This window comes from Bufo bufo, chromosome 11, assembly GCF_905171765.1.
Source record: "Bufo bufo chromosome 11, aBufBuf1.1, whole genome shotgun sequence".
NCBI classification, from domain to species: Eukaryota; Metazoa; Chordata; class Amphibia; order Anura; family Bufonidae; genus Bufo; species Bufo bufo.
Genome location: NC_053399.1, coordinates 96,465,350 through 96,483,226, shown reverse-complemented (window position 1 = coordinate 96,483,226; position 17,877 = coordinate 96,465,350). Strand labels below are relative to the sequence as shown.

Sequence of the window (17,877 nt, the reverse complement as noted above, 5' to 3'; positions counted from 1 at the left end):
GAACAATATAGCGGCACTCTATCTCACGGCTTGAAATGGAGAGAAGCCTGTCGTCGTTGAGACGCACACACTGGCACAATGGGGGGATCACACCTACCAACATCGTAACCTACCAAGTTAAAATTGGTAAATTGAAGTCTTGCCCTTAAAGGACGAACGCATTCGGCGGAGTCTGTATGAACCCCGCTTCTTGTGTTCCAAAACGGTGACTATGTATATTCAGTTATTGAGTTCAAGGAAGTTGGGGGAAGCCTTAATGGCGGCCTACCTACAACTGTCTTGTGAAGGGATCGGAGGTGGGGCGGGGATAATTGTTTATACGTGATTTTGGGGGGCCTTCCTGGGTGAAATGAGAGGGACTTACATATTTGGAGGCCATATTGGTTTTCACCCAGACTCTGCCTGGTTATATTGCGATATGTTCCTGTTCACGCCAATAGATTTGACTTGTTGATGTTACTGCAGGGAAGTGTTGTACGGTACGGTATGGTACACAGTATGGCGGTATAACACTTTACAGGGGCTACTGCACATGGCACCATATAATATTAGGGTGATTCTGGAGTTGCTATTGAAAGTTCTGGGCCATGTTGGTCCCCCGTTCGCTCTGCCGCCAGGCTCAGTAGGTGTCGTGGGTTCGCGGTGAGCGATCGGAGCGATTATTTGGTATGCAGCACCTTCCCTCGTTCAGATTTGTTTGCTCTTTTACGTGGGCGCCATGAATATAAATGAATGAATTATATCAAGGCCGCGCGCCTCCTGTTTTATTGGAAAAAGCTGTGTTTTGTGCATTATTAGCGAAGCCGAGTAACCCAAACGCCGGCGGCTGACCTTTGTGGCCGGCACATCACACCGCATTATACCGCCTCATTTGTCTCCCTCTATCAGGGAGAACTTCCCTCAGCGGACGGGCTGGAGGCTCCACATGTTTCAGCCATCAATAGCTGATCGATGGGGGGTAGACTTCTATGAATCGGAGCTCACAGCGCCATACACAATGTTGTGGCCGTGCTTGGTATTACATCTAGTTCCGAATTACATTAGTGATATGTCCCTTTAAGGGTGGTTATTTTTATGTTTTTTGAAAAACTCAAACTGCACAATAAATTGACTATAAAGAGCCCTGGTGGTGACATCTGCCGAGTAAGTGGCTGTCATACCGCAACAGCTCCACAGGATGATACTATGATGGCCCTATAAATTAAGCAACTGAGAGGAAAGCCGCACGATGGAGACGAGACACAGATAGAGCCTTACCGTACTGCTGCTCAGTGACCGCAGAAGAGTCCTTCACCTTCAACGAAGAGCGTAAATCTGCAATATAAGAGAAATGATGGTAAGAACGACCGTAATCCCACATATTGCCAGCTAAGGGCGGCGCAGAAATACACCCCGATAACCCCTGAACACCCCAAATCCTGCAAAAATAGAGGCAGTATTATAGTAGTTATATTCTTGTACATAGGGGCAGTATTATAGTAGTTATATTCTTGTACATAGGAGCAGTATTATAGTAGTTATATTCTTGTACATAGGAGCAGTATTATAGTAGTTATATTCTTGTACATAGGAGGCAGTATTATAGTAGTTATATTCCTGTACATAGGAGGCAGTATTATAGTAGTTCTATTCTTGGACATAGGAGCAGTATTATAGTAGTTCTATTCTTGTACATAGGAGCAGTATTATAGTAGTTATATTCTTGTACATAGGAGCAGTATTATAGTAGTTATATTCTTGTACATAGGAGGCAGTATTATAGTAGTTATATTCTTGTACATAGGAGGCAGTATTATAGTAGTTATATTCTTGTACATAGGAGCAGTATTATAGTAGTTATATTCTTGTACATAGGAGCAGTATTATAGTAGTTATATTCTTGTACATTGGAGGCAGTATTATAGTAGTTATATTCTTGTACATAGGAGGCAGTATTATAGTAGTTATATTCTTGTATATAGGAGCAGTATTATAGTAGTTATATTCTTGTACATAGGAGCAGTATTATAGTAGTTATATTCTTGTACATTGGAGGCAGTATTATAGTAGTTATATTCTTGTACATAGGAGGCAGTATTATAGTAGTTATATTCTTGTATATAGGAGCAGTATTATAGTAGTTATATTCTTGTACATAGGAGCAGTATTATAGTAGTTATATTCTTGTACATAGGAGCAGTATTATAGTAGTTATATTCTTGTACATAGGAGCAGTATTATAGTAGTTATATTCTTGTACATAGGAGCAGTATTATAGTAGTTATATTCTTGTACATAGGAGCAGTATTATAGTAGTTATATTCTTGTACATAGGAGCAGTATTATAGTAGTTATACTCTTGTACATAGGAGCAGTATTATAGTAGTTATATTCTTGTACATAGGAGCAGTATTATAGTAGTTATACTCTTGTACATAGGAGCAGTATTATAGTAGTTATATTCTTGTACATAGGAGCAGTATTATAGTAGTTATATTCTTGTACATAGGAGCAGTATTATAGTAGTTATATTCTTATACATAGGAGGCAGTATTATAGTAGTTATATTCTTGTACATAGGAGGTAGTATTATAGTAGTTATATTCCTGTACATAGGAGCAGTATTATAGTAGTTATATTCTTGTACATAGGAGCAGTATTATAGTAGTTATATTCTTGTACATAGAAGCAGTATTATAGTAGTTATATTCTTGTACATAGGAGCAGTATTATAGTAGTTATATTCTTGTACACAGGAGCAGTATTATAGTAGTTATATTCTTGTACATAGGAGCAGTATTATAGTAGTTATGTTCTTGTACATAGGAGCGGTATTATAGTAGTTATATTCTTGTACATAGGAGCAGTATTATAGTAGTTATATTCTTGTACATAGGAGCAGTATTATAGTAGTCATATTCTTGTACATAGGAGCGGTATTATAGTAGTTATATTCTTGTACATAGGAGCAGTATTATAGTAGTTATATTCTTGTACATAGGAGCAGTATTATAGTAGTCATATTCCTGTACATAGGAGCAGTATTATAGTAGTTATATTCTTGTACATAGGAAGCAGTATTATAGTAGTTATATTCTTGTACATAGAAGCAGTATTATAGTAGTTATATTCCTGTACATAGGAGCAGTATTATAGTAGTTATATTCTTGTACATAGGAGCAGTATTATAGTAGTTATATTCTTGTACATAGGAGCAGTATTATAGTAGTTATATTTTTGTACATAGGAGGCAGTATTATAGTAGTTATATTCTTGTACATAGGAGGCAGTATTATAGTAGTTATATTCTTGTACATAGGAGCAGTATTATAGTAGTTATATTCTTGTACATAGGAGCAGTATTATAGTAGTTATATTCCTGTACACAGGAGCAGTATTATAGTAGTTATATTCTTGTACATAGGAGGCAGTATTATAGTAGTTATATTCTTGTACATAGGAGCAGTATTATAGTAGTTATATTCTTGTACACAGGAGGCAGTATTATAGTAGTTATATTCTTGTACATAGGAGGCAGTATTATAGTAGTTATATTCTTGTACATAGGAGGCAGTATTATAGTAGTTATATTCTTGTACATAGGAGCAGTATTATAGTAGTTATATTCCTGTACATAGGAGCAGTATTATAGTAGTTATATTCTTGTACATAGGAGCAGTATTATAGTAGTTATATTCTTGTACATATGAGGCAGTATTATAGTAGTTATATTCCTGTACATAGGAGCAGTATTATAGTAGTTATATTCTTGTACATAGGAGCAGTATTATAGTAGTTATACTCTTGTACATAGGAGCAGTATTATAGTAGTTATATTCTTGTACATAGGAGCAGTATTATAGTAGTTATATTCTTGTACATAGGAGCAGTATTATAGTAGTTATATTCTTATACATAGGAGGCAGTATTATAGTAGTTATATTCTTGTACATAGGAGGTAGTATTATAGTAGTTATATTCCTGTACATAGGAGCAGTATTATAGTAGTTATATTCTTGTACATAGGAGCAGTATTATAGTAGTTATATTCTTGTACATAGAAGCAGTATTATAGTAGTTATATTCTTGTACATAGGAGCAGTATTATAGTAGTTATATTCTTGTACACAGGAGCAGTATTATAGTAGTTATATTCTTGTACATAGGAGCAGTATTATAGTAGTTATGTTCTTGTACATAGGAGCGGTATTATAGTAGTTATATTCTTGTACATAGGAGCAGTATTATAGTAGTTATATTCTTGTACATAGGAGCAGTATTATAGTAGTCATATTCTTGTACATAGGAGCGGTATTATAGTAGTTATATTCTTGTACATAGGAGCAGTATTATAGTAGTTATATTCTTGTACATAGGAGCAGTATTATAGTAGTCATATTCCTGTACATAGGAGCAGTATTATAGTAGTTATATTCTTGTACATAGGAAGCAGTATTATAGTAGTTATATTCTTGTACATAGAAGCAGTATTATAGTAGTTATATTCCTGTACATAGGAGCAGTATTATAGTAGTTATATTCTTGTACATAGGAGCAGTATTATAGTAGTTATATTCTTGTACATAGGAGCAGTATTATAGTAGTTATATTTTTGTACATAGGAGGCAGTATTATAGTAGTTATATTCTTGTACATAGGAGGCAGTATTATAGTAGTTATATTCTTGTACATAGGAGCAGTATTATAGTAGTTATATTCTTGTACATAGGAGCAGTATTATAGTAGTTATATTCCTGTACACAGGAGCAGTATTATAGTAGTTATATTCTTGTACATAGGAGGCAGTATTATAGTAGTTATATTCTTGTACATAGGAGCAGTATTATAGTAGTTATATTCTTGTACACAGGAGGCAGTATTATAGTAGTTATATTCTTGTACATAGGAGGCAGTATTATAGTAGTTATATTCCTGTACATAGGAGGCAGTATTATAGTAGTTATATTCTTGTACATAGGAGCAGTATTATAGTAGTTATATTCCTGTACATAGGAGCAGTATTATAGTAGTTATATTCTTGTACATAGGAGCAGTATTATAGTAGTTATATTCTTGTACATAGGAGGCAGTATTATAGTAGTTATATTCCTGTACATAGGAGCAGTATTATAGTAGTTATATTCTTGTACATAGGAGCAGTATTATAGTAGTTATATTCTTGTACACAGGAGCAGTATTATAGTAGTTATATTCTTGTACATAGGAGCAGTATTATAGTAGTTATATTCCTGTACATAGGAGGCAGTATTATAGTAGTTATATTCTTGTACATAGGAGCAGTATTATAGTAGTTATATTCTTGTACATAGGAGCAGTATTATAGTAGTTATATTCTTGTACATAGGAGCAGTATTATAGTAGTTATATTCTTGTACATAGGAGCAGTATTATAGTAGTTATATTCTTGTACATAGGAGGCAGTATTATAGTAGTTATATTCTTGTACATAGGAGCAGTATTATAGTAGTTATATTCTTGTACATAGGAGGCAGTATTATAGTAGTTATATTCTTGTACATAGGAGGCAGTATTATAATCATGATAGTCTTATACATAAGGAATTTCACGTTTCTATTTAATGCTGAAATTTAGGCTTTAATATCAGATTAGCAGATTCCGGAAATACTTCTTATTCCCATGAATGAATACAGCCACTTTTATTATTGGCAAGAACTCTTTTTAATCAAAGATTTTCCTATATCTGGATCCTTTCCATAGAAGTTAATGTTAATAGTAGTAGGTATTTAGCTAGTGAAAGTAATCCTATTTCCCTGTGATGGATTCCTTCTAATATGAGGCGAGGGTTTATAGGAGCTCAGCTGATAGCGTTACGGCTTTAATGGGCTGTTTATGAACTCCCAACATGAACTAAAAAATTTAAATGTTGCGTAGAACATAGATTTATTGAGCCGCTATCTCGTTATAATACAGCACTGTCCCATCAAAGCGGCAATTATAATCTGATAGAACGCCAGTATATAATTATATACAGGAGATGCCCAGGTTATACCAGCATGCTCCATATCACTATATACAAGAAGATGTATAACTTATACCAGCTCTACATGTATAATTATATACAGGAGAGGCCCAGGTTATACCAGCATTCTCCATATCACTATATACAAGAAGATGTATAACTTATACCAGCTGTACATATATAATTATATACAGGAGATGCCCAGGTTATACCAGCATGCTCCATATACTATATACAAGAAGATGTATAACTTATACCTGCTGTACATATATAATTATATACAGGAGATACCCAGGTTATACCAGCTGTACATATATAATTATATACAGGAGATACCCAGGTTATACCAGCATGGTACATATCACTATATACAAGAAGATGTATAACTTATACCAGCTGTACATATATAATTATATACAGGAGATGCCCAGGTTATACCAGCATGCTCCATATACTATATACAAGAAGATGTATAACTTATACCTGCTGTACATATATAATTATATACAGGAGATACCCAGGTTATACCAGCATGGTACATATCACTATATACAAGAAGATGTATAACTTATACCAGCTGTACATATATAATTATATACAGGAGATACCCAGGTTATACCAGCATGCTCCATATCACTATATACAAGAAGATGTATAACCTATACCAGCTGTACATATATAACTATATACAGGAGATGCCCAGGTTATACCAGCATGGTCCATATCACTATATACAGGAGATGTATAACTTATACCAGCTGTACATATATAATTATATACAGGAGATACCCAGGTTATACCAGCATGGTCCATATCACTATATACAAGAAAATGTATAACTAATACCAGCTGTACATATATAATTATATACAGGAGATACCCAGGTTATACCAGCATGGTACATATCACTATATACAAGAAGATGTATAACTTATACCAGCTGTACATATATAATTATATACAGGAGAGGCCCAGGTTATACCAGCATGCTCCATATCACTATATACAAGAAGATGTATAACTTATACCAGCTGTACATATATAATTATATACAGGAGATGCCCAGGTTATACCAGCATGCTCGATATCACTATATACAAGAAGATGTATAACTTATACCAGCTGTACATATATAATTATATACAGGAGATGCCCAGGTTATACCAGCTGTACTTATATAATTATATACAGGAGATACCCAGGTTATACCAGCATGCTCCATATCACTATATACAAGAATATGTATAACTTATACCAGCTGTACATATATAAATATATACAGGGGATACCCAGGTTATACCAGCATGCTCCATATCACTGTATACAAGAAGATGTATAACTTATACCAGCTGTACATATATAATTATATACAGGAGATGCCCAGGTTATACCAGCATGGTCCATATCACTATATACAAGAAGATGTATAACTTATACTAGCTGTACATATATAAATATATACAGGGGATACCCAGGTTATACCAGCATGCTCCATATCACTGTATACAAGAAGATGTATAACTTATACCAGCTGTACATATATAATTATATACAGGAGATACCCAGGATATACCAGCTGTACATATATAATTATATACAGGAGATGCCCAGGTTATACCAGCATGCTCCATATCACTATATACAAGAATATGTATAACTTATACCAGCTGTACATATATAATTATATACAGGAGATGCCCAGGTTATACCAGCATGGTCCATATCACTATATACAAGAAGATGTATAACTTATACCAGCTGTACATATATAATTATATACAGGAGATGCCCAGGTTATACCAGCATGCTCCATATACTATATACAAGAAGATGTATAACTTGTACCAGCTGTACATATATAATTATATACAGGAGATACCCAGGATATACCAGCTGTACATATATAATTATATACAGGAGATGCCCAGGTTATACCAGCATGCTCCATATACTATACAGGGAGTGCAGAATTATTAGGCAAGTTGTATTTTTGAGGATTAATTTTATTATTGAACAACAACCATGTTCTCAATGAACCCAAAAAACTCATTAATATCAAAGCTGAATATTTTTGGAAGTAGTTTTTAGTTTGTTTTTAGTTTTAGCTATTTTAGGGGGATATCTGTGTGTGCAGGTGACTATTACTGTGCATAATTGTTAGGCAACTTAACAAAAAACAAATATATACCCATTTCAATTATTTATTTTTACCAGTGAAACCAATATAACATCTCAACATTCACAAATATACATTTCTGACATTCAAAAACAAAACAAAAACAAATCAGTGACCAATATAGCCACCTTTCTTTGCAAGGACACTCAAAAGCCTGCCATCCATGGATTCTGTCAGTGTTTTGATCTGTTCACCATCAACATTGCGTGCAGCAGCAACCACAGCCTCCCAGACACTGTTCAGAGAGGTGTACTGTTTTCCCTCCTTGTAAATCTCACATTTGATGATGGACCACAGGTTCTCAATGGGGTTCAGATCAGGTGAACAAGGAGGCCATGTCATTAGATTTTCTTCTTTTATACCCTTTCTTGCCAGCCACGCTGTGGAGTACTTGGACGCGTGTGATGGAGCATTGTCCTGCATGAAAATCATGTTTTTCTTGAAGGATGCAGACTTCTTCCTGTACCACTGCTTGAAGAAGGTGTCTTCCAGAAACTGGCAGTAGGACTGGGAGTTGAGCTTGACTCCATCCTCAACCCGAAAAGGCCCCACAAGCTCATCTTTGATGATACCAGCCCAAACCAGTACTCCACCTCCACCTTGCTGGCATCTGAGTCGGACTGGAGCTCTCTGCCCTTTACCAATCTAGCCACGGGCCCATCCATCTGGCCCATCAAGACTCACTCTCATTTCATCAGTCCATAAAACCTTAGAAAAATCAGTCTTGAGATATTTCTTGGCCCAGTCTTGACGTTTCAGCTTGTGTGTCTTGTTCAGTGGTGGTCGTCTTTCAGCCTTTCTTACCTTGGCCATGTCTCTGAGTATTGCACACCTTGTGCTTTTGGGCACTCCAGTGATGTTGCAGCTCTGAAATATGGCCAAACTGGTGGCAAGTGGCATCTTGGCAGCTGCACGCTTGACTTTTCTCAGTTCATGGGCAGTTATTTTGCGCCTTGGTTTTTCCACACGCTTCTTGCAACCCTGTTGACTATTTTGAATTAAACGCTTGATTGTTCGATGATCACGCTTCAGAAGCTTTGCAATTTTAAGAGTGCTGCATCCCTCTGCAAGATATCTCACTATTTTTGACTTTTCTGAGACTGTCAAGTCCTTCTTTTGACCCATTTTGCCAAAGGAAAGGAAGTTGCCTAATAATTATGCACACCTAATATAGGGTGTTGATGTCATTAGACAACACCCCTTCTCATTACAGAGATGCACATCACCTAATATGCTTAATTGGTAGTAGGCTTTCGAGCCTATACAGCTTGGAGTAAGACAACATGCATAAAGAGGATGATGTGGTCAAAATACTCATTTGCCTAATAATTCTGCACGCAGTGTATACAAGAAGATGTATAACTTATACCAGCTGTACATATATAATTATATACAGGAGATGCCCAGGTTATACCAGCATGCTCCATATCACTATATACAAGAAGATGTATAACTTATACCTGCTGTACATATATAATTATATACAGGAGATACCCAGGTTATACCAGCATGGTACATATCACTATATACAAGAAGATGTATAACTTATACCAGCTGTACATATATAATTATATACAGGAGATACCCAGGTTATACCAGCATGGTCCATATCACTGTATACAAGAAGATGTATAACTTATACCAGCTGTACATATATAATTATATACAGGAGATACCCAGGTTATACCAGCATGCTCCATATCACGATATACAAGAAGATGTATAACTTATACCAGCTGTACATGTATAATTATATACAGGAGATATCCAGGTTATACCAGCAAGGTCCATATCACTGTATACAAGAAGATGTATAACTTATACCAGCTGTACATATATAATTATATACAGGAGATGCCCAGGTTATACCAGCATGCTCCATATCACTATATACAAGAAGATGTATAACTTATACCAGCTGTACTTATATAATTATATACAGGAGATACCCAGGTTAGACCAGCTGTACATATATAATTATATACAGGAGATGCCCAGGTTATACCAGCTGTACATATATAATTATATACAGGAGATACCCAGGTTATACCAGCATGCTCCATATCACTATATACAAGAAGATGTATAACTTATACCAGCTGTACATATATAATTATATACAGGAGATACCCAGGTTATACCAGCATGGTCCATATCACTATATACAAGAAGATGTATAACTTATACCAGCTGTACATATATAATTATATACAGGAGATACCCAGGTTATACCAGCATGCTCCATATCACGATATACAAGAAGATGTATAACTTATACCAGCTGTACATGTATAATTATATACAGGAGATATCCAGGTTATACCAGCAAGGTCCATATCACTGTATACAAGAAGATGTATAACTTATACCAGCTGTACATATATAATTATATACAGGAGATGCCCAGGTTATACCAGCATGCTCCATATCACTATATACAAGAAGATGTATAACTTATACCAGCTGTACATATATAATTATATACAGGAGATGCCCAGGTTATACCAGCATGGTCCATATCACTATATACAAGAAGATGTATAACTTATACCAGCTGTACATGTATAATTATATACAGGAGATACCCAGGTTATACCAGCATGCTCCATATCACTATATACAAGAAGATGTATAACCTATACCAGCTGTACTTATATAATTATATACAGGAGATGCCCAGGTTATACCAGCATGCTCCATATCACTATATACAAGAAGATGTATAACTTATACCAGCTGTACATATATAAATATATACAGGGGATACCCAGGTTATACCAGCATGGTCCATATCACTATATACAGAAGATGTATAACTTATACCAGCTGTACATATATAATTATATACAGGAGATGCCCAGGTTATACCAGCATGCTCCATATCACTGTATACAAGAAGATGTATAACTTATACCAGCTGTACATATATAATTATATACAGGAGATGCCCAGGTTATACCAGCATGCTCCATATCACTATATACAAGAAGATGTATAACTAATACCAGCTGTACATATATAATTATATACAGGAGATACCCAGGTTATACCAGCATGCTCCATATCACTATATACAAGAAGATGTATAACTTATACCAGCTGTACATATATAAATATATACAGGGGATACCCAGGTTATACCAGCATGGTCCATATCACTATATACAAGAAGATGTATAACTTATACCAGCTGTACATATATAATATATACAGGAGATGCCCAGGTTATACCAGCATGCTCCATATCACTATATACAAGAAGATGTATAACTTATACCAGCTGTACATATATAATAATATACAGGAGATGCCCAGGTTATACCAGCATGCTCCATATCACTATATACAAGAAGATGTATAACTTATACCAGCTGTACATATATAATTATATACAGGAGATGCCCAGGTTATACCAGCATGGTCCATATCACGATATACAAGAAGATGTATAACTTATACCAGCTGTACATCTGTAATTATATACAGGAGATACCCAGGTTATACCAGCATGCTCCATATCACTGTATACAAGAAGATGTATAACTTATACCAGCTGTACATATATAATTATATACAGGAGATGCCCAGGTTATACCAGCATGGTCCATATCACTATATACAAGAGGATGTATAACTTATACTAGCTGTACATATATAAATATATACAGGGGATACCCAGGTTATACCAGCATGCTCCATATCACTGTATACAAGAAGATGTATAACTTATACCAGCTGTACATATATAATTATATACAGGAGATACCCAGGATATACCAGCTGTACATATATAATTATATACAGGAGATGCCCAGGTTATACCAGCATGCTCCATATCACTATATACAAGAATATGTATAACTTATACCAGCTGTACATATATAATTATATACAGGAGATACCCAGGATATACCAGCTGTACATATATAATTATATACAGGAGATGCCCAGGTTATACCAGCATGCTCCATATACTATATACAAGAAGATGTATAACTTGTACCAGCTGTACATATATAATTATATACAGGAGATACCCAGGATATACCAGCTGTACATATATAATTATATACAGGAGATGCCCAGGTTATACCAGCATGCTCCATATACTATATACAAGAAGATGTATAACTTATACCAGCTGTACATATATAATTATATACAGGAGATGCCCAGGTTATACCAGCATGCTCCATATCACTATATACAAGAAGATGTATAACTTATACCTGCTGTACATATATAATTATATACAGGAGATACCCAGGTTATACCAGCATGGTACATATCACTATATACAAGAAGATGTATAACTTATACCAGCTGTACATATATAATTATATACAGGAGATACCCAGGTTATACCAGCATGGTCCATATCACTGTATACAAGAAGATGTATAACTTATACCAGCTGTACATATATAATTATATACAGGAGATGCCCAGGTTATACCAGCATGGTCCATATCACTATATACAAGAAGATGTATAACTTATACCAGCTGTACTTATATAATTATATACAGGAGATACCCAGGTTAGACCAGCTGTACATATATAATTATATACAGGAGATGCCCAGGTTATACCAGCTGTACATATATAATTATATACAGGAGATACCCAGGTTATACCAGCATGCTCCATATCACTATATACAAGAAGATGTATAACTTATACCAGCTGTACATATATAATTATATACAGGAGATACCCAGGTTATACCAGCATGGTCCATATCACTATATACAAGAAGATGTATAACTTATACCAGCTGTACATATATAATTATATACAGGAGATACCCAGGTTATACCAGCATGCTCCATATCACGATATACAAGAAGATGTATAACTTATACCAGCTGTACATGTATAATTATATACAGGAGATATCCAGGTTATACCAGCAAGGTCCATATCACTGTATACAAGAAGATGTATAACTTATACCAGCTGTACATATATAATTATATACAGGAGATGCCCAGGTTATACCAGCATGCTCCATATCACTATATACAAGAAGATGTATAACTTATACCAGCTGTACATATATAATTATATACAGGAGATGCCCAGGTTATACCAGCATGGTCCATATCACTATATACAAGAAGATGTATAACTTATACCAGCTGTACATGTATAATTATATACAGGAGATACCCAGGTTATACCAGCATGCTCCATATCACTATATACAAGAAGATGTATAACCTATACCAGCTGTACTTATATAATTATATACAGGAGATGCCCAGGTTATACCAGCATGCTCCATATCACTATATACAAGAAGATGTATAACTTATACCAGCTGTACATATATAAATATATACAGGGGATACCCAGGTTATACCAGCATGGTCCATATCACTATATACAGAAGATGTATAACTTATACCAGCTGTACATATATAATTATATACAGGAGATGCCCAGGTTATACCAGCATGCTCCATATCACTGTATACAAGAAGATGTATAACTTATACCAGCTGTACATATATAATTATATACAGGAGATGCCCAGGTTATACCAGCATGCTCCATATCACTATATACAAGAAGATGTATAACTAATACCAGCTGTACATATATAATTATATACAGGAGATACCCAGGTTATACCAGCATGCTCCATATCACTATATACAAGAAGATGTATAACTTATACCAGCTGTACATATATAAATATATACAGGGGATACCCAGGTTATACCAGCATGGTCCATATCACTATATACAAGAAGATGTATAACTTATACCAGCTGTACATATATAATATATACAGGAGATGCCCAGGTTATACCAGCATGCTCCATATCACTATATACAAGAAGATGTATAACTTATACCAGCTGTACATATATAATAATATACAGGAGATGCCCAGGTTATACCAGCATGCTCCATATCACTATATACAAGAAGATGTATAACTAATACCAGCTGTACATATATAATTATATACAGGAGATACCCAGGTTATACCAGCATGCTCCATATCACTATATACAAGAAGATGTATAACTTATACCAGCTGTACATATATAAATATATACAGGGGATACCCAGGTTATACCAGCATGGTCCATATCACTATATACAAGAAGATGTATAACTTATACCAGCTGTACATATATAATATATACAGGAGATGCCCAGGTTATACCAGCATGCTCCATATCACTATATACAAGAAGATGTATAACTTATACCAGCTGTACATATATAATAATATACAGGAGATGCCCAGGTTATACCAGCATGCTCCATATCACTATATACAAGAAGATGTATAACTTATACCAGCTGTACATATATAATTATATACAGGAGATGCCCAGGTTATACCAGCATGGTCCATATCACGATATACAAGAAGATGTATAACTTATACCAGCTGTACATCTGTAATTATATACAGGAGATACCCAGGTTATACCAGCATGCTCCATATCACTGTATACAAGAAGATGTATAACTTATACCAGCTGTACATATATAATTATATACAGGAGATGCCCAGGTTATACCAGCATGGTCCATATCACTATATACAAGAGGATGTATAACTTATACCAGCTGTACATATATAATTATATACAGGAGATACCCAGGTTATACCAGCATGCTCCATATCCCTATATACAAGAAGATGTATAACTTATACCAGCTGTACGTATATAATTATATGCAGGAGATACTCAGGTTATACCAGCATGCTCCATATCACTATATACAAGAAGATGTATAACTTATACCAGCTGTACATATATAATTATATACAGGAGATACCCAGGTTATACCAGCATGGTACATATCACTATATACAAGAAGATGTATAACTTATACCAGCTGTACATATATAATTATATACAGGGGATACCCAGGTTATACCAGCATGGTCCATATCACTATATACAAGAAGATGTATACCTTATACCAGCTGTACATATATAATTATATACAGGAGATACCCAGGTTATACCAGCATGGTCCATATCACTATATACAAGAGGATGTATAACTTATACCAGCTGTACATATATAGTTATATACAGGAGATGCCCAGGTTATACCAGCATGCTCCATATCACTATATACAAGAAGATGTATAACTTATACCAGCTGTACATATATAATTATATACAGGAGATGCCCAGGTTATACCAGCATGCTCCATATCACTATATACAAGAAGATGTATAACTTATACCAGCTGTACATATATAATTATATACAGGAGATACCCAGGTTATACCAGCATGGTCCATATCACTATATACAAGAAGATGTATAACTTATACCAGCTGTACATATATAATTATATACAGGAGAGGCCCAGGTTATACCAGCATGCTCCATATACTATATACAAGAAGATGTATAACTTATACCAGCTGTACATATATAGTTATATACAGGAGATGCCCAGGTTATACCAGCATGCTCCATATCACTATATACAAGAAGATGTATAACTTATACCAGCTGTACATATATAATTATATACAGGAGAGGCCCAGGTTATACCAGCATGGTCCATATCACTATATACAAGAAGATGTATAACTTATACCAGCTGTACATATATAATTATATACAGGAGAGGCCCAGGTTATACCAGCATGGTCCATATCACTATATACAGGAGATGCCCAGGTTATAGCAGCATGCTCCATATCACTATATACAGGAGATGCCCAGGTTATAGCAGCATGTCTCTCATTGTAAGTACATGACTTTGGCGCACGTCTCCAGGCGTATGTTTCCCTCCGCCAGCCTACTGTGTGACATATGATAGATATATCAGCCGGAGCCGTTGGCAGTTTACATAGTCAGAGGCTGGGGGTACTGTGGGGGGCCTCTCACCTGCTCTCCGGTTTCACAGCTCGGAGGGTCTTGTAATATCATTATAACAGCTGTTTTTCGAGTGGCTCTCCGTTCCGATCGTCTAACATTACAGGGACTTTAGTCACTTCAAAGGCTTCCAGACAAGTGTGCTGCTGGCCGTGCGGAGTTCTCCTTTAATCCCCACTATTTATAGTATTAATTAAGGTAAAATAATATTGAAATGGGCGGAGGGGGGTAAACTGCTGTCCGCTCGCTTCCTTCAAGGTCACTGCAGCTCAGTTCTGCTCTGTTCCTGTGAGGCATCAAGGTCCACTTTACAAAACAATATGGCCGTCACTTCCCTGTCCCAGACTCCTAACTGCCAGATTATAGAAGGATTTATGCATTCCCTTTAATTGAAAACTGAGTGACTACTTCATTTTTCCACGTCTTTAGGGGGGGGGGTACAAGGTGGGCACCGGTTATTTACTGTCCCTAGCGGCCTAGGAGTCAAAATTCCTTTCCTTTACCTCTCAGGACTGATATTTACCCAGAATGCCCTGAAAATCCTCGGTGACTACCTTGTTTTCTCCGTATGATAGTGAGTAATGGCGTGACGAGCCGACAAACAACTCCTCGTATCTCAGCTTCTCAGACGCGTGTGATTGCGAAATGTTGGAAATGGACTTTTGGGGTTAACAGCAGTCACATTTCAATTTTTCCACCGTAATTGGAGTCAACCTTTAATTTTCATCCGAATGGCGCCATCAATATGTAACGCGCGACCGTTCGATTTTCTGCATAGGGAGAAGCGCTGACAACAAATACGACACAGTACTGAAATTACATCTTAAAAGGGGTCACATCTCATCGCAGAGAATCCACCGCCACGTTCCCGCCGAAAGCCCCCCCCCCTCCCTCATCCCGCCACGCCAAAAGTGATAATCGCTGCAACAAAATTGCTTACTTAAGATCAACAACTGGGAATGTGACAATTAGGGGGCGAGCGCGCCTGGCGCCCAGTAACGAGAGAAATAAAGATCAATCTGTTCGGAGACGTCTTCCTCGGAGTTACGGCTACTGCGCGCCCGGCGTCAGATGTACGTGCTGGGTATTATTTAATGCCTGCAGAGCAGGACCTCACTTTATAATGTCAGAAAGAAGAAATGAGGACGAACGTGTGGTAGAAAGAGGAGCCGAGGAGGAGAGATGTGAAGACAGGAGGGAAAAGAATCATGTCTGGCTTTAAAGAGGGAATTACTGCAATAAACATTAAAGGGGTACTCCGGAACTATACTGTGCTGGGGCTACGCTAGGATCTGTAGTCCTCTCACCAAACATGGCTGTGGCTCTAATGTGGTGCCCGGTCCTGCACAGAATCTGGACGGTGGGTTCCTAAATAATTCCACCATACAGTACCCAACTATTACTACTGTAATAGTGCTGAGAAAGCACTGCCATACACTCCCCACACTACACTGCCATACAATGTTTAAATAATGCCTTCAAAATATAATATGTAAATGATACTGCCATACTATGTCTAACTAATGCTGCCATATAATGTCTGAATAATACTGCCGTACATGTGTTAAGAATACCGTCAATGTCTAAATAATACCAGCATACAGTGTCTTAATAATAGTCATAGAATATGCTAATAATACTGTCATACGATGCCTTCATAATACAGCCATATCATGTTTTATTAATACCGTCAATGTCTAAATATAACCTTCATACACTATGTAAATAATACTGCCTTACTATGTTTGAATAATACCCCCGTACAGTGTATACAACCATACAATGTGTTTAACATCCGGTCGTACAATGTGTTTATAATACTGCCATACCATGTATTAATGATACCGCT

The 17,877-nt window shown here is 36.1% G+C and overlaps 1 protein-coding gene across 6 annotated transcripts in view; it reads right to left on the bottom strand.

Moving 5' to 3' along the window:
• SEMA6C (semaphorin 6C) overlaps positions 1 to 17,877 on the bottom strand; it is a 134,844-nt gene that overhangs the window by 85,306 nt on the left and 31,661 nt on the right. For 5 of the 6 annotated variants that reach the window (XM_040411414.1, XM_040411417.1, XM_040411418.1 and 2 more), the window contains exon 2: positions 1,258 to 1,314. The gene's annotated coding sequence lies outside the window, so the exon portion shown is untranslated. Of the gene's footprint in view, positions 1 to 1,257; positions 1,315 to 16,040; positions 16,292 to 17,877 lie in introns of those variants that run through there. The other variant, XM_040411415.1, reaches the window with a different exon arrangement.